This window comes from Uranotaenia lowii, chromosome 3 (genome assembly GCF_029784155.1).
Source record: "Uranotaenia lowii strain MFRU-FL chromosome 3, ASM2978415v1, whole genome shotgun sequence".
NCBI lineage: Eukaryota > Metazoa > Arthropoda > Insecta > Diptera > Culicidae > Uranotaenia > Uranotaenia lowii.
This window is the reverse complement of record NC_073693.1, coordinates 266,220,740-266,239,672: the sequence shown is the minus strand read 5'-3', so window position 1 is coordinate 266,239,672 and position 18,933 is coordinate 266,220,740. Positions and strand designations below refer to the sequence as shown.

General features: G+C 40.5%; 1 protein-coding gene across 2 annotated transcripts in view; it reads right to left on the bottom strand.

The window, feature by feature from the left end:
• Positions 1 to 18,933, bottom strand: part of LOC129754158 (diacylglycerol kinase eta-like) — a 418,758-nt gene that overhangs the window by 145,115 nt on the left and 254,710 nt on the right. The window lies entirely within an intron of this gene.

Genomic DNA, 18,933 nt, shown 5'->3' with positions numbered 1-18,933 from the left:
ATTCAGATATTATGAGTCTTATGAAAAGAAAAATACACTGTTTACAATTTTTTAACATTTATTTAAAAAAAGAACATTAATTTAGAAAGTACACCCTGATATTAGACCATTTTAACCGGTCAGTGTCACTGGGGGACCAAAGAGAATTCCGTTCCGGACAGTCATGGTCCGGATCCACAAGTCACTGTCCGGTAACTAGTGGTTCTTATTCTCAAATGCCTGGGATTGTCAAGGCCAATTCCTCTCCAGGAAATCATATTCCGGATCCCTGCCACTACAAAATCTGCCGTCGCTGTAATCGAGAACGAACTGATAAATATCAATAACATCATTCGTTTGTTTTTCACTTTGAAAACCTACACGGAAAAAAATTGCATGGGTTTTCCAAATACAGGATCATGATAATTTCACTATGTCCACGATCTAGTGTTTTCTACCACGATTTAGTATTTTCTACCAGAAATCTGGTTTAAAGTACTACAACATAGAATTTTTACTATGCGAACTTTGACAGCTCATAGTAATTTTCCCGTGTCTAAATTACCATGCGCATGATATTTAGATATTGCTCGATTTGTGTTCTTGCAATTACTATGCGCATGGTAATCGTCTTTTGTGAAGTCGGAAATACTATATCCATGGTAAATTCTTCATTGTGCGCTTTGTTTGAATGTGTTTTGTTTTCTTTTCGGTCGATCGTCGCGATTTAGGAACTCGAACAAGCTGTCCGGCGCGGGTAAAATTGTGTTTAGTTTAACAATCAATTTGTGATCATAAAGCTGGCCTCCCACCCAGCCAACTCTCGGTCCCGGCTCAAATCGCAAAAAAAAAATCTACTGGAAGTGCTGGAGCCGGAAGCCGATTTTATTCATTGGCACTTCGATTTCAAGAGGCACTTGCTCAAGTCCCAGACCCCCACCCCGGAAGTTTATCATCGATGGCCAAAAGGAGTTCCGAAACATCCCAAATCGGTATGGAAAAAAACCGAGATTCAGCGGTTTAAGCGTAAGTTGAAATAATTAATATCAATTTGTCCACTAATTGATTTTTATAAATTTGTTTTCAGAATATTCCAATTAATCATCAGATGCGATTCGGTCCGGCGTACTGTGCTTCACACGAAGAAAAGTTATGTAAGTGAAACACTACTTATGAAATAAAAAAGTAATATGAAAAAATTGCATTTTCAATTAAAGGGCTCAAAATATCACAATAATTAGTAAAATCGATTATGCTACGAGATATTCATACCATGCTTCATGGTAATTTTACTATTTGGATCATGTTAATATGCTTGTTTCTATCATAACACATACTATTTTCAACATTGAACATATTAATTTTACCATGCATGATGTAAAAAATACTCATGATTTCATTGACAATTTTACTATGAATGTAGTCGAAATTACTATGCGCAGCCAAAATTAACACAAAGTAAAATTACTATGTGCATGGTAATATCAAGAACAAAACATTATTGACTCAAAAATATGGTTGCGTGTTGTTCGTTTAAACCACGGATCTAGTAATTTTACTATGCTTTTTTTTTGTGTGTACCACTGTTAAGAAATTATAGAGACAAAGAAGATGGATCTTGGTACGAAGATACTCGATTTCCGCCTATTTACTCGACTTGTAAAGGGCACAGACAAAAAGTGTCATTCAGTTTTAAATCAAAAAGGTTTAATTTTACACTTTTTGTGGTATAAACTTCATTGATCGCTTGATTTTCACATCAAGGATTGTAAAATTATAGCAAAATAATTGATTTCTATTCACTTTTTGAAAAAAAAAGATTAAAATTATATCAAAATGAGTGGAAAATGGTAAAAAATACATTATTCCTGTTTTTGATTCCTTAAATATACTTTTAGAATTTACTGGTCACTAAAAATAATTAACAGCACTGAAAAAGAAATTTCTGAATATTACGCGACATGGATTGTTATGAGGAGATTGAATTTGACTTCAGTTAATATTATGCATGCAGAAAAAATCCAAAATATGAGCGCTAATAATCACAGCAGCTTTGCCTACTAGCGACTCGTCGCATACGTCGCGACGTTGAAAATAATAACGACGCAGCGCGAGTTTCCTAGGAGACTTGAAGCATGCGATTGATGTCCTAAGGAAAATGTATAATAAATAACATAAACAATGTTCGAGTACTACATCGAAATCGCGTACTGGACGGAAAAAAGAAAAACAAACCTGCGAATGACAGGAATCTCGCTAGTAAAAAAGCGTCGCTAGTCCTACTGTCGCTATTCGGTTTGGTGCTATACACTTAATATTACAATACACTGAACGCGATAGTGTCACTGTCATGTGAAACTACGGACTGTCAAAATCAGGAACACACAAATGTTAACAAAGTGTTCAGTCCATTCATGCACCAAAGAAATTTGTTGAAGCAGTTAGCTTCTCAGTCAATCGATATCGTTGGTCCCGGATAGTTTCGAAAAGCAGTGGCAGCGAATGCAGTTCTGGAAGCGGCCCTACGCTACTCTACTATGCTTATGTGAATGCTCACGTTGAGCACCAGGGGGAGTACCGCGCTCATTTTCCAGGAAGTACAACATCATCAGCCGTTACAAGAAGAACCTACTCCGCATCGTGTATCGTCTGCAGGGGATCTTGTGCTTATCTCGCAAACTACAAAGGATTTTGGAAGCTGTCGTACGAAGGACAGTGGGCAATCACACGCGAAGCCAAGATGTGCCGGAAATGCCTGAAACGCCACAGACAGAGTCCGTGCCCATGCAGCCAAACGCAGATTCCAAGCCCATCCTGACTTGAGACAACGTGCAACGGGAAGAGCAGTTCCACCACACTCACCTGTCCGGGTCCAGCGCTCTCCTGTTTCGTTATGTTCCAGTCGTGGTGTATAGGAACGGGATTGTGGTTCATTGCTACGCTTTCTTGGATGACGGATCCTCAGTGACACTTATGGACCAAGATCTTGCGGATAAACTAAACCTGGCTGGAAAATCTTGTCATTTGAGTCTCAAATAGACTGGAGACACACACCGTATCGAAAATAATACACCTAGGTTTTTTTTTACACGGTTTTTTTTACGCGGTTTTTTTTACACGGCTTTTTTTACACGGTTTTCGGGAATTAACACGGTTTTTTTTTACACGGTTTTCGCGAATTAACACGGTTTTTGAGAGAAAATATTCTAAGTCCTTTTCAACGGAAAACACTAAGAATCTTTTTGAAGTTGGGAAAATCTTATCTCTTAGACTAAGAACATGATACATGAGACCTAAGACCTGGGACCTGAGACCTGAGACCTGAGACTTGAGACCTGAGACCTGAGACCTGAGACCTGAGACCTGAGACATGAGACATGAGACATGAGACATGAGACATGAGACATGAGACATGAGACCTGAGACATGAAACATTAGAAATTAGACATGAGACCTGAGACCTGGAAGCTGAGACAAGGGATATTAGACTTGAGACATGAGACTTGAGACATGAGACCTGAGACCTGAGGCATGAGACAAGAGCCGTGAAACATAAGACTTTAGACCTGAGACATGGGACATGAGACATGAGGCATGAGACATAAGACATGAGACCTGAGGCAAGAGACAAGAGCCATGAAACATGAGACCTGAGACCTGAGACATGAGACTTTGGACCTGAGACCGGAGACAAGCTACTAGAATTAGTACCGCGAGAAACAAGTTTAGCTCCGATTTCTACATGCGACCCCTCTAATGAAAGGGTTTGACTTGCAGATGACGAAAAACAGTGTCGCGACTTCGCTAGTACAAGCTACTAGTGTTAGTACCGCGAGAAATTAGTTAAGCTCCGATTTCAACTTGCGACCCCTGTAATAGAAGGGTTTGACTTGTAGGTGATGAAAAATAGTGTCGCGACTTCGCTAGTACAAGCTACTAGGATTAGTACCGCGAAAAATTAGTTTAGCTCCAATTTCAACTTTCGACCCCTCTAGTGAAAGGGTTTGACTTGTAGATGACGAAAAATAGTGTCGCGACTTCGCTAGTACAAGCTACTAGTGTTAGTACCGCGAAAACTAGTTAAACTCCGATTTATACTTGCGACCCCTCTAATGAAAGGGTTTGACTTGCAGATGACGAAAAACAATGTCGCGACTTCGCTAGTACAAGCTACTAGGATTAGTACCGCGAGAAATTAGTTAAGCTCCGATTTCAACCTGCGACCCCTCTAGTAAAAGGGTTTGACTTGTAGATGACGAAAAATAGTGTCGCGACTTCGCTAGTACAAGCTACTAGTGTTAGTACCACGAGAAATTAGTTTAGCTCCGATTTCAACTTTCGACCGGTCAAATGAAAGGGTTTGACTTGTAGTTGACGAAAAATAGTGTCATGACTTCGCTAGTACAAGCTACTAGGATTAGTACCGCGAGAAATAAGTTAAGCTCCGATTTCAACTTTCGACCCCTCTAGTGAAAGGGTTTGACTTGTAGATAACGAAAAATAGTGTCGCGACTTCGCTAGTACAAGCTACTAGTGTTAGTACCAGGAGAAATTAGTCTAGCTCCGATTTCAACTTTCGACCAGTCAAATGAAAGGATTTGACTTTTAGGTGATGAAAAATAGTGTCGCGAGTTCGCTAGTACAGGCTACTAGTGTTATTACCAGTAGAAAGAAGTTTCATTTCCGATTTCAATCTGCGACCAATTAAGTTAAAGTGTTTGAAGCAAACAGAACTCAAAGTTAGTTGTGAGATACGTCTCGCTGGTCGAGTGGTTAGCGTGGTAAGACGGTAATCGCTGGTCCACTGATGGCATGGGTTCGATTCCTATCTCGGTATTGGAGTTAAATGTTAATCTTAAATTTTCAACGTAATTAATTCAGTCTACAAAGCCTAAATCGGCATAGACAACGTATGTCTTTTAAACAGAGATACCGTCTGGTGCATCTGGTGCATCATGCAACAGTTTTCAACTTCAATGGCCTTTAAAAACATTATTTCCGCAGATAATCATACCGTTTGTACAAAAAAGTTTTAAAGTTGATTGCACATAAAATTGAGGTAGTCAGAAAAATTATTGGTTCCACAAGTTGTGATGTATTTGTAATGTCGTAATGCATGAAGCACCAATTGCAGTAGTTTTTGGATTTGTTCGAATTAAATTTTATATTTTTTTAACCATAAATGTTTTTATGGAAAAAAGCATGAGGGTTCAACAAACAGTTAGGGGTGAAAAACACTGTACCAAATTCTACTAGCTGAAATCATAAAAATTCATGATTGGATGGATAAAAATTTTGAAGTTATATTTTCATTAACCGCTAATTTTTCAAAGAATGCGATGTTTGATAAAAATTTTCGATAATTTGTAGCATCTTGTTCAAATTTTCAAACAATCAAAAAACGCACGGGCTCACAGCTCTCAGAGCTCTCTAGAATGATGATTTTACTCAATTTTCAGCTGGGTGCTGCAGCTTCTGCTTGCGCGTTTTGATTTATTTTGCCAGTTATTAAAACAAAACGTGATACAAAATATAAAACATACACTTTAAATACTATTCAATTCCCCGGATTCTCAAGATTACCCCCTGTAACCAATATCACCAAGAAGTCAATCCCTTTCACTTGACGGGTCGAAAGTTGAAATCGGAGCTTAACTAATTTCTCGCGGTACTAACACTAGTAGCTTGTACTAGCGAAATCGCAACTCTATTTTTCGTCATCTACAAGTCAAACCCTTTCGCTAGAGGGGTCGCAAGTCTAAATCGGAGCTTAACTAATTTCTCGCGGTACTAATCCTAGTAGCTTGTACTAGCGAAATCGCGACACTATTTTTCGTTACCTACAAGTCAAACCCTTTCACTTGACCGGTCGAAAGTTGAAATCGGAGCTAAACTAATATTTCGCGGTACTAACACTAGTAGTTTGGACTAGCGATTTCGTGACACTGTTTTTCGTCACCTACAAGTCAAACCCTTTAACTAGAGGGGTCGCAAGTCTACATCGGAGCTTAACTAATTTCTCGCGGTACTAACACTAGTAGCTTGTACTAGCGAAGTCGCGACACTATTTTTCGTCATCTACAAGTCAAACCCTTTCACTAGAGGGGTCGCAAGTCTAAATCGGAGCTTAACTAGTTTCTCGCGGTACTAACACTAGTAGCTTGTACTAGCGAAGTCGCGATACTATTTTTCGTCATCTACAAGTCAAACCCTTTCACTAGAGGGGTCGCAAGTCTAAATCGCAGCTTAACTTATTTCTCGTGGTACTAACACTAGTAGCTTGTACTAGCGAAGTCGCGACACTATTTTTCGTCATCTACAAGTCAAACCCTTTCACTAGAGGGGTCGCAAGTCTAAATCGCAGCTTAACTTATTTCTCGTGGTACTAACACTAGTAGCTTGTACTAGCGAAGTCGCGACACTATTTTTCGTCATCTACAAGTCAAACCCTTTCACTTGACTGGTCGAAAGTTGAAATTGGAGCTAAACTAATTTTTCGCGGTACTAACACTAGTAGCTTGGACTAGCGATTTCGCGACACTGTTTTTCGTCACCTACAAGTCAAACCCTTTCACTTGAGGGGTCGCAAGTTGTAATCGAAGCTTATATAATTTTTCGCGGTAATAACACTAGTAGCTTGTCTCAGGTCTAAAGTCTCATGTCTCAGGTCTAATCTTTCATGGCTCTTGTCTCATACCTCAGATCTCATGTCTTATGTCTCATGTCTCATGTCTCAGGACTCAGGTCTCATATCTCATGTCTCATGCCTCTTGTCTCATGTCTCAGGTCTCAGGTCTCAGGTGTCATGTCTTAAGTCTCAAGTCTCATGTCTCAGGCCTCATGTCTCAGGTATCAGGTCTCGTGTTTTATGTCTTAGGTTTCTAGTCTCAGGTCTCAGGTCTAATGTCCCATGTCTTTGGTCTCATTCTTCAAGTCTCAGGTTTCATGTCTCAGATCTCAGGTCTCTGGACTTAAGTCTCAGGTGTCATGTCTAAAGTCTCAGGTCTCATGTCTCTAGTCTACATTTTCAAGTCCAGGTCTTATGTCTCAAGTCTCAGGTCTCAGGTCTTAAGTGTCAGAACTTCAAAGCTGCAGAATTCGAATGGTCTTTTTTTACACGGTTTTCGGGAATTAACGCGGTTTTTTTTTACACGGTTTTCGGGAATTAGCACGGTTTTTTTTTACACGGTTTTCGGGAATTAACACGGTTTTTTTTTACACGGTTTTTTTTTACGCGGTACGTATATCAGTGTAAAAAAAAACCTTACTGTAGTCAGATTGACAGCATCGAAGTGTCCGGCCTAACGGGAGAGCGATTTCACCAAGGAGACGTACGAACAGTGAGCGGACTGCAACTACCGTCTCAGACACTCGACGCGAAGCAACTTCAGGCTGAAAACTCCTATCTGCGATCTTCAGAGAAGCGTCGACTGGAGAAGCGCTTAGCATGGTACACTACACGCTTCACATTACCTCTTGTGATCATAAGAGAGATTCGAACGCTGTAGAGGAGCTTGAACGCGCCGTGCAATACCCGAATGGCAAATCAAAGGCATCCGCCTGTACGCGTTTTTTGCGGTTGATGGCCTACCTGTGGATTCATCAGTCACATAATCGAATCGACTGTTCGCACACGTTAATATCGATCTTTTGTAAAAAGGGAAGTGGAGTAGAGTTGAGAAGAGATGGGGGGGGGGGTCCTCTGTTTGTCTTTCTATCCTCGGGATGTACTTATTATTAGCCAGCTCTTTAACCTCAAACTTGTGCAGCGACAGCAATTGGGGAACCGATTTCGTTGGTATCGATCAAGCGTTGAAGGAGGCGTTGCACGCTGTATACCAGCACTAGCACAAGATGGTCCAGGAGTTAGGTTAGGTGTCAACTACCTGGTGTTTCAATCTACCGGCAGCTCCCCATATGGGTGGGGGAGCTGGGAACAATCTGTACAGTCCATCAAGCAGACCTTTGCGGAGTTACAGTCACCATATCGCCATAAGGAGGAGGAACTTAGGAGTGCCTCGGTCGGAGTCGAAGGCATCTTCAACGCAATGCGGCTCACCTACGTACCGATAAAGGCCGAAGTCGTTCCTGCGCTTACACGACACCACTGGTTGGTGGTCAGTTTCCACAGGATCAAACTATGAGCCGAACTCGACGTTTGCGCTATCGCTACCATTCGAATCGTAATGGTAATGATTATCTTATCAGGCAAGAATGCCTTGTCCAACATCCGCTGAATGCGACACAACATGCATACCAAACAGGAAAAGCAACGTTAATTCTTCTGCACAACGTAGTACACAATATTGAAAATAGTTTTTCACAGAACGAATCATGTCTAGGAGCATTTCTAGACATAGAAGGAGCATTTGATAATGTCTCGTTTACATCAATAATGGATGCGGCACTACTTCATGGAGTACCTAGTGTTATAACTAACTGGATTAGCGCCATGCTAGGTAACAGGAATCTTCATTCGTCTTTACGACAGGCTTCAATTACAAAAGTTAGCAGACGTGGTTGCCCACAGGGAGGTGTACTATAACCTCTTTTGTGGAACCTAGTTGCAGACGGCTTGTTGAGAAAACTCAATGACCGTGGAATACCAACCTATGGATTCGCAGATGATTATCTTCTGCTGGTAAGAGGTTTGTGCATAAGCACATTATTTGATTTAATGCAACAAGCTCTGTGCTCTGTTGAACGATGGTGTTCTCATGTAGAACTTTCAGTTAATCCTCTAAAAACTAATATTGTTTCATTTACTAAAAAAAACGTATCCCACGCAGGGTGCGTCCTCTGCTATTTTATGGTTCCGCAACCACCATGTCTGATCAAGTAAAATATTTGGGTGTCATTCTTGACTCCAAATTAAACTGGTCAGATCACATCGGATTCAGAATCAAAAAAGCATGCTTGGCCTTCGGACAATGCCGACGTGGAATCGGGAAAAACTGGGGACTCAAACCCAAACATATTCACTGGATTTACTTCACAATAGTAAGACCAATTCTGGCCAATGATTGTCTAGTATGGTGGCAGAAAGGAGAAGTCGCAACAGTTCGGACAAAACTAAATCAACTGCAAAGAATATGTCTATTAGGGATGTCCGGATCGTTCACTACAACTCCTACTGCAGCATTAGAAGCTCTGTTTTCTATCAAACCTCTACACTTGTTCCTAAACGGGAAACCTTCTCATGTGCTTTTCGTCTAAAGGCAGTTGGTATCTGGCTGATAGGAGATATGGAAAGATCATCGAGTCATACAAATATGTGGCCTGAATTATTTAGATTAAACAAGTTTAATTTAGCGCCAAACGATTTAACAGTTTTCCCTACATGGGGTTTAGAGTCAAATTTCCTTCTCCTCAAGAATGGTTATCAGGTTCCGTAGAGGACCAAATGTCCTCTCATATTGTATTCTATACTGACGGTTCACTATCAAACGGCCGTGCAGGTGCAGGAATTTACTGTCACGAGTTGAACATAGAACATGCTCAACCTCTAGGAAAATATTGTACAGTCTTTCAGGCTGAGCTATGTGCTATTATGTATGGAGTGCAAATTGCACTTCAAAAGAAGATTATGTTCAGAACAATTTATTTCTGTTCAGATAGCCAAGCAGCTATCAAATCACTCTGTGCTTCCAGTTCTAGATCAAAACTGCTAATCGCATGCCGGAAAGCAATCGAAGAACTTGCTGAAGGCAATGGATTTAACCTTCTATGGGTACCCGGACATAATATCATATCTAGTTACTTGTTAACTTTAAGTAAATCTCATTGCAGCATCCTGATCAGAGCACTCTCCGGTCATTGTAAACTCAACTATCACATGCACAACTATCAGCATGCTGAATCCAGACGGCGGCAACGCTATTCAAACCGTATGGAGCACATCTCTCAGATTTCCCCTTTGTTTCCCCTCGTTTTGACAGATTTAATCTTTTTTCCTCAGATTTAAACTTTCGTCTCCTATGCTCTCAAGACAAAAAAAATCTTAAATCTGAGGAAAAAAAGCTTAAAAACGAGATTCACGACCACTTATTTAAAAGATGTTGGTCACACGATACATAGACAAATCGTGTAACGTTGCAGCCATCTGGCTAAAGCCGGGCAGCCCGGGCAGCTTGGCCGGTATTGTTTGCCGGTGAATTGAAGGAATGTTTTTGTTGTTGCTTTTGCTACACATGTTCTGAAACGAACCACCCTAACATGAGACGAAATGACCCAGTAGCAACATGGCGATACTGCGCGCATTAACGGCAGTAATGCGCGCCAAAATCATCGGCTTTTCCTCGGCATAGAAGAGGGTTTCCCGAAGAGTCCTGCCAAAATCAGCCCAAGGCTCGGCCTCTTTTCGCACCCAACCACCATCGGAGACAGATCATCACGGTAACAAGTCGGAGGCCCGAGCGGCCAAGTCAGAGGCCAGCACGGCCATAGTCAGAGGCCTAGAGAGGCCAGAGTTTGTGTCGAAATAATAGTTCTAAGTTGTAAAAATACAGTCCACTATGTTTTGTAATGTTTCGGAATGAGTGCGTTATTAATTCAGTAAAGAAATTCTGATGCTATCGATCCTGCCATCAGGGGTGATCCTGAACATGGTCCTATCGAGCCAGATCATAAATCAGCGGATAGCATCAGTAAGTATGCGCGGTATGGTATGTATGAGAGTGTATGAGATCGTGTGTGAGAGTTCGTTAGTTCAAAATCCAATCTTGTGCGTGAAAAATGCAGTTTTTGGAAGTCAAATTTGGTCCAAATATCGTGAAATCAAAACTTATGTAAAGATTTGTCTTTCCAATCGAAGATTTTGTGCCCTACGTCAAAACCCCAAATAGTAAGCAAAGTTTGTGTAGCCGTTTCATTAAAGTCTTCTGTCTACCAAATCGTGTTCACCATGTTTATCGGTCATCCTCGTTGTTGAATTATTGTCCGCACACCGTACACATCCATTGAGTTAATTGTTACATTACCTTTACTATTCCTCGGCGAGATATCATGTTTCCTTCAAGTCGGTCATATATCAAATCGCAATTTGCCGTATTATTTATCGGAATTTGAATCACGTTGTTTTCAAGAGAAAAATATTGAAAACATAGTTAGAAGGAAAATGTCAAAGTTAAATTCACCTCTGGTTTGAGCCACAGTTAATCTATCGGTTGAATGTTGTCTTAGTTGGGAATTTGGTTCAACTGATTCCTTATTTTCAAAATAACCATCTATGTGCTTCAAAATATCAAATTCAACATCATTGCTCAATCATTGAAGCAAAAATATACGAAATTATTCAAATGCTCACACCTAATTCTGTCGGTTATAACGAGAACAAATATTATTCAATCGCAATAAAACGTTGTGTCTTTCAAAATTCGATCTTCGGTTTGCAGAATCCATCTCTTCTACTAAATTCACCAGATCTCATATGGAACATATCGGAAAACGAAACCATTTGTCAGAAAGGAGAACGATGATCAAAACAAAAAACAATCGGGTAGTTGGCTCCTAGTTTTGCGTACGCGGATTTTTCAAACGTGTTTTAAATAAATTGGTGCGGTTGATATCATTTGTGCTACATTGTGTTATGTGATGAAAGGTTCCGCTAAATACAACATAAACGAAAATCAAGGCAACTGTCCTCTCAACGGCAAAGTCCATGCACCAATGCCTTTTCAAGTATTCATGAATCACCGGAACAATTTCATCAACACAGTTATCAGATGTCCGAGTAATACTCCAATGGTTTCCATCGATTTATTGCTGATCGAGAAGGATTGAGGAGTTATTAGCAAAGGTATTTATTCATGGTTTTAAATTTGAAATGTTCCGGTTGAAGTATCACTCAGTTGCATTACGCAATTTTTTCTTATTGAACAAAAATCATAACAGCATGGTTATGCATAAAACTGCGTTTTTACGTTAATATTGCCGCTTTGATGTTCTAGAGATTCATGTTTAAATATGTCCATCAACTTAAGAAACTTTTGACTTCAAAAGCTTTTCATTTGAGTAAGAGTTGTCGCTGTTAAGTGGTGTGAAAATTCTTAAAGCGGGATCAAGAGTGCAGCAATTTCACCCAATCTCTTCGTTGTGGGTCTTTAGGATAATTGTTCTTGATCACGAGGATCAAGAATGCCTCAAGTTGAGTCGGTCATTCAAAGCAAAGATAGATTGTTTGGAATTGAACTCTATTTATCCAACTCACAATTGCATGAATCCGAGCACAATGATTTCAAAGTTCGTGTCAGTGCAAACATACTAGTATGAATCGAGTGTGGCTTTCAGCCGGTCAGAGGGCCGTGATAAAAAGGATCAGATGAGTCGGTTGTGGTAGGAAATAATGACGGATTTGTTCGAATCATATCAGCGAAATAATTGTCAGAGTTTCAGCATATTAACTATTCAAATCAATCAACATGCAGTCAGAATCATGTTCGGATTCATCAAAGCTTCAATCGGAATGACAGTTGCAGTTCTTTACATTCGGTCGGAAACATACTACTTTTGGTACCACTCATGTTTTATTCGCGGAATCGAATACGTTGAAGTTGGTTATTATTTTGGGAAAGGTATTGAAACTCTGTCGGTACTTTGTCAGCTTTTGTGTCGTCTGATTAATAATAAGTTAATCGCACAGAACATCATTAAGCAAAACAGGACACCGGAAACGTCAGATAAACATTCATCAAATCATTCAGACTATGTCAGAACACCATTCAGTATAGAGGGGCTGAGTACATCGAATCAGGTGCGCCTCGAAAAGGTCAGCAAATCATTTAGTTTTTCGTGAATCAATTGGATTCATATTCGGTATCAATCGGCAAACCATTGATATTTTTCGGGAACCAGTGGGGTTCATCGGTCTAAAATCATTTGGGGACATAGTCAGTCCACCAGTCATTCGGAAATCGGCCAGCGAATCATTCAGATTAACTTCAACACATTTGTACAATACACTAGACAAAATCATAAAGGGAACCAAGCGGGGTTCCATTCGGTATTCAATCAGGCCGAAATCATTCGGTCAGCAATTCGGTTCGGTATTATACACATTTATTTTCGGAGTACGCGTTGGAATTCGTTTTTCGGTTAACCTGATCGCGGGATCAGGACATTCATGTGACGGTTTTTTTTCTGCTGTGTCTTCTCTGTTGCAATCGGGCATGGCAATACCAGGGCTTTCCAGCGCGCCTCCGAACACACAAATTACTTCCGGAAGTTTATTGTGCAGTCACTCCGCCATCAGGAGTTTTCGGGAATCTTTGAGATTCAAATATTTGGTTATATTCGGTTCGGTACACTTCAGAGTTGCGTTGGATTTCGGTTTTCGGATAGTCTGATCGACGGGATCAGGACTAGCATTTGGCGGTTTTCCATCAAGCATAATCCTGGATTAAGTACCAGGACTCTCTAACGCAACTCTGCATCACACAAACACACATACACTCACACACACAATCAATAAATCGGAATGAAGCTAGCGGAGTATTAGTCAGTGATGAAACGGTTTGACTCTATTGGTGAGAAGTCACTTGGGAATGTGTCAGATTTTTCGGAGTCGGATTTTTGTCTGTGAAACTATTCAGAAAGCAAGTCGGAAACCCATTCAGAAAAACATTCAGAAAACTGGTCAGAAAAACAGTCTGAGAATATTGTTGGGAAATCATTCAGAACTGGTTGTTGGACAAACATTGAGAGCAAAAATTGTCAGATATGAGTCGGAATGAAATGTATGTTTGAGTCAGTATTTTATGTGTTTGTATTTTGGTCTGATATGTGTCGGAAGAGCTTGGGAACTAGCATGTTCGGCTCAAGTCAGTTGTTGGAAGTTAGAAAAATTGGAGAGCTCAGAATTTGGAGGTCAGAAGAAATTTCGGAAGCAATCAGCAGAATCGGCATCAGGGCGCTGATCGTGGTTAAGAGCACCAGATCAGCGTCCAAAAAAAAAAAATCAAGTTAAGGATTTTGTAACTCCTCTAACATGCAAGAAAAGTGATACTTCCTTTCCCAAGCTATCAGGCATGCACTCAGACCACTGTCGGACGAAGGCGGACAACCAGAGAGGTTGCAAAAAATACGGTAACGGAAAACTAAAAACGGCATCTACACTTCGAGGTCGGAACCAATGTGGATCAACGGCGGGCGGCATATTATGCAACAATGCGAACAAGGACTGAAGTACTCAACCAGCGGGAAACATAGCAGCAGATGTGTTGAAATGCATCCGTTCCGTCACCTTTCAAGGCGGGCGGCATGTTCTGAAACGAACCACCCTAACATGAGACGAAATGACCCAGTAGCAACATGGCGATACTGCGCGCATTAACGGCAGTAATGCGCGCCAAAATCATCGGCTTTTCCTCGGCATAGAAGAGGGTTTCCCGAAGAGTCCTGCCAAAATCAGCCCAAGGCTCGGCCTCTTTTCGCACCCAACCACCATCGGAGACAGATCATCACGGTAACAAGTCGGAGGCCCGAGCGGCCAAGTCAGAGGCCAGCACGGCCATAGTCAGAGGCCTAGAGAGGCCAGAGTTTGTGTCGAAATAATAGTTCTAAGTTGTAAAAATACAGTCCACTATGTTTTGTAATGTTTCGGAATGAGTGCGTTATTAATTCAGTAAAGAAATTCTGATGCTATCGATCCTGCCATCAGGGGTGATCCTGAACATGATTTCGAAATTCCCGCTGTTTTGCTGTCGTGCCGATGTTGATGTACCGTACCGCGATGGACCACCTCGCTTCGACCACGCCGTTGACCTGCGCTCGTTGTATGCGGAGAGACCTTATGCTGAGACCGCGACCCGCCGTTGCCTCCTCCCCCTTACACACGCACAGCTTAGCCGTGTTTGCCGGTGGATTGAATAAGAAGGATGATTTTGTTGTTGCTTTTGCTACATTCACACGCACAGTGCTCGGTTCGCTGGCTGCCTGGTGTTGGCCGGTATTTATTTCCATCCTTCTTCGTTTTGTGATGTGATGGGGAGGGACGCGAAAACGTTTTTATTTTGTTTCATTCAGACATACGCAATTCGGTTGCGCTGGGAACTTAATGCCGTTGGGCGCAAATAGAATCAGTGCCGGTCGCGTTATCTTCTTGTACCAATGATGCTATGAAATTGACTACACGCCATTGGCACAGAGGCTGAATTTTGGGTGTAGTGGGTAGGCTTTATGCCATCTTAAATAGTTTGAATTTATTTGTTCCTTTTATAGGTTGCTCAGGTAACTGATGAAATCTTGGATAAAAAAAGGCTAGGCACTATTTTCCCGTATGTTTGAATAACGTGCCGCTATAATTAAGCCTACCCCCATTCTGGTACCTGATACCTGATACCACCGACCGATTACAAAAATGAGTCTTTGATGGAAAAAGGATGAGAATAGGAGGGGAATAAAGAGGGAATTGGAAACTTGAAACTGTTTTCTATTGCCGACCGGCTTACATACTAGGATTGGTCGATCTTGGATCGATCCTTGGAAGATCGATCTTTTCAACTCTGATTTTCGATTTTTTGGATCGATTCTTCGGCTAGGAAAAAATCGATTAGATCGGTTTATTTTCGATTCGATCTTTCGATCTTTTTTTTCTTATTTAGGGAAAAAAAGCATAATGGCCACCTGAAGGAAGCAGCTTATTTAACCATAGAAAACAGCTATAATATGTGAGTTACATCATTGTTTCGTGTTCAGACACTAAAAAAGTCAATTTCTCAATTTGAAAAAAGAAGATATAAAGCGTTTTCTGCCGTGGAATCTAGCAGAGAATATAATTTTATATCCGCTAATCTAAAAAAAACAACGTTAAAAAAAATCTTCCGCATATTTTGTTCGATGCCTCTCATATACAATAAAATCTTGAAATGATTTCTTCTAAGCTCTAAATATTTATTGTCAGTACATTATTTAAAATATCAAATATCCGAAATATTTGGATTTTGATAAGTGTTGTTATAAAACACTAGTTCCAGTTTACCATTCATAAAAGTGCTTGATTTTTTTTTCTTTCCATATGTAGAAAGGTTACACAAATTTGAAATTTTGTGTTTTTTTTTTTTTTCGTATTTTTAATAAAAAGCAGTTCCCTCTTGTTAAAAATGGAAAAGATCGATTAATCGGAGATCGATCTTCAAGCTCCGATTTTTTAGATGGATCGATCCCAGAACCGTTCATCTGGATCGATCTTGGAGATCGATCTTTTCCCGAAGATCGAACAATCCTATTACATACACACGCACAGCACATCTGGGTTGGTGGTTTTTTGCCGTCTCGGTGGGAAAAAAGATTTTTTTCTGATTCCGGTTTACATACACACACAGCGCTCCTTCCTCGATGTTTGTTTCCATCCTTCTATGTCTTGTGATAGGATATGGGAGTTATTTAATTTGGTTTCTTTCATACATATGCAATACGGTTGTGCTGGGAGGACAGTGCCAGTTATTAACATTGGTGTTCATCCTGTGAGTTCTTCTTCATCAAAAGACAATCTTATGAACTACATTTTTTTTTCTTATGGCGCCCCTTCATAAGAGAAACTTATGGCTTATATAATAGGATTTTTCTAGATGTACTTCTTAAAAAAATGTCGTTTTACCCAATTTTTCGGGACAACAAATTCAATCTACGGGAAAATCGTTTTACACCTCAACGGGATTTCAGATTGACAAAACGAAAGAATAGGGGACGAACATCGTGTCATAATGCCAAAAAATCTTCTTCCATGAGAAAAAATGTTTTATTTGATTTTTATTCTCCTGGGAATCGGAATAAAATTATCAACTCTTGAAACTATCGTAAAACTATTCCATTTTCGAAACCTCAAGTGTTCCACCGATTGACATGGGTTTTATTTCTATTATCAAACAAACTCCAGCTCGTCATTGTAATGTTCAAAGCTTTTCTTTCATAGTTTTCCTCATTTGTTGATGCGGTACACATTGAACCCATTTCAACGTGTCGTCCCGAGGTTTTTGTGTAATTTGTCCCGCGCGCCCGCCCGTGCAAGGTTATCAAGATGTGGGCCACGCCTTTGTCTTCTCCTGCCATTCACGAATCCCCTTGATTCCATCATGTTGTCAATCGAGTTATTTACCGTGTCAAACATTTTCGGAATGATGAATTAGATTGTCCTATGTATGTCGTCGTCGTCGTCGTCGTTCCGTTGCAGGAAATTCTATCGAGGCCTTCAGGGACCAGAGTCGGCTACATGTACTAATTTTCCGAAAGCCTTTTCGAAAGAAGGAAGATGGCGGCACAATTAGCCACCCGCATGTTGCTCCGTGAAGGGATGAGATTAATCCATTTTCCGTTGCAGGGTCCCATAGTAGATATTAAGGAAGGCAGGCACGGTTTGATTCATTTATGATGAGGAGTGCTTCTGCGGATGACACATCAGAAGCCAAGATTAGTGCCATTCGATAACAGGCAGCAAAAGCGGCTAGGAATAATTCAAAATTAACTCATCAAACAGAGCTTAGCTTAGCTCGGCTTATGTGTAACTTCCATTAATGGAAATAATGGAACCGAAATTTGATCATCTATTGCAATTGACGCATATCCATAATAAAACTGTTTCACAAACTGTATAGACATGTGTTGATTTTTTATCTTAAATTGTAATTACTATTGAGTTGAGTTGTGGATATACTTAACAAAGTATAAACCCAAAAGTTTATTTCTCCACAATGGATATGGCCAAATTTATCAATAGTATAAGCATTCAGTTACATTTGCAAAGTGTAGGTAGTATTTATAAATTCGAACAATATTTTTCTAAGACTCATTTTTTGCCGTAACTCTATGATAAGAAGCTTTTTCGTGGTGCTTTGCACAAACAGCATAGGAATAATGAGGATTCCTCGGAATCAAATTTATCCTATGAATAAAACTCTTCAAAACACGAACTAAACTTTCCCAGACAGCGCGTGAAAGGGGGGAAAGCGACAAAAAAAAAGATTAACATTGTTGAGACAAGTTTACTGACTGACTAAACAAACCAAACGATACACTGTTTTGAGTGGCAGCTGGCAAAACTCTGGCCTCTGCCATATGCCGAATGAATCAATTCTGCTTGGCCGCAAAACGCAAGGTAAACGGTTTCCGTCAACAAATCGTGACTCCTCGGTAAAAAGAAAAGCTACTACTGGTTCTCGCAGGTAGCTTTGAATGGTGTAACGATTCGAAGGTTCGAGCCTTCAAACCGGCTAGGAAAAACTTTCCTTGGAGTTCACATGCCATGGGAAAAACCTCTCCTCCTACTTTTGGCAATGTCGACACGTAGCGCACACTTTTGGCTCCCGTTTTGCGGTTCAGTAAAGTATCCGACTCTGACGGTTAACTTACCGTAGGGCGTAGAAAACGGCTACGTGACCGGCATCCGTCACGTTTTGCCATGATTGGCGATCGACTTGGGAATGTATGTGTGCTTGATGCCAACCAACCGAAAACGTCCGAATGCGAAACAATGCGTAGAAAGGTTTTTATCAGAAACTTTATTTCGTCGAAAAATCGGATAATACGCTTATATTTGAACGAGGTTTGTGCTTTGATTTGAGTAAATATGTAGAAGTGATTGAAATTGTATAAAAAAAAATCTACATTTTTCTATTACTATTTGAATTGAACCGCATGAACACTTTGAAGTCATAACCAAAAGTGATACCGAACTTGCAAATATTAACAAAATAGCCACAACTGCACCTGTCATTTTTAATTAAAAACCATAACCAGGGAGCAGAAAGCATCGCCATCAGCCATCGTGCGCTTTACGTGACACAGTTCGTTATTGGTCGGTTGTTCTGACGGTCGCCATATTGGCAAATGCTCTCCCAAAATTGACCTTTGACAGACTGACTCCTCTACCAACAACAGTTTTGGTGCCCCGAACATGGTGGCTTAATTTCGGAAAAGTAACAATTTGCGACGCGTCGACGTCAGATCATAATGTTGCAGCAG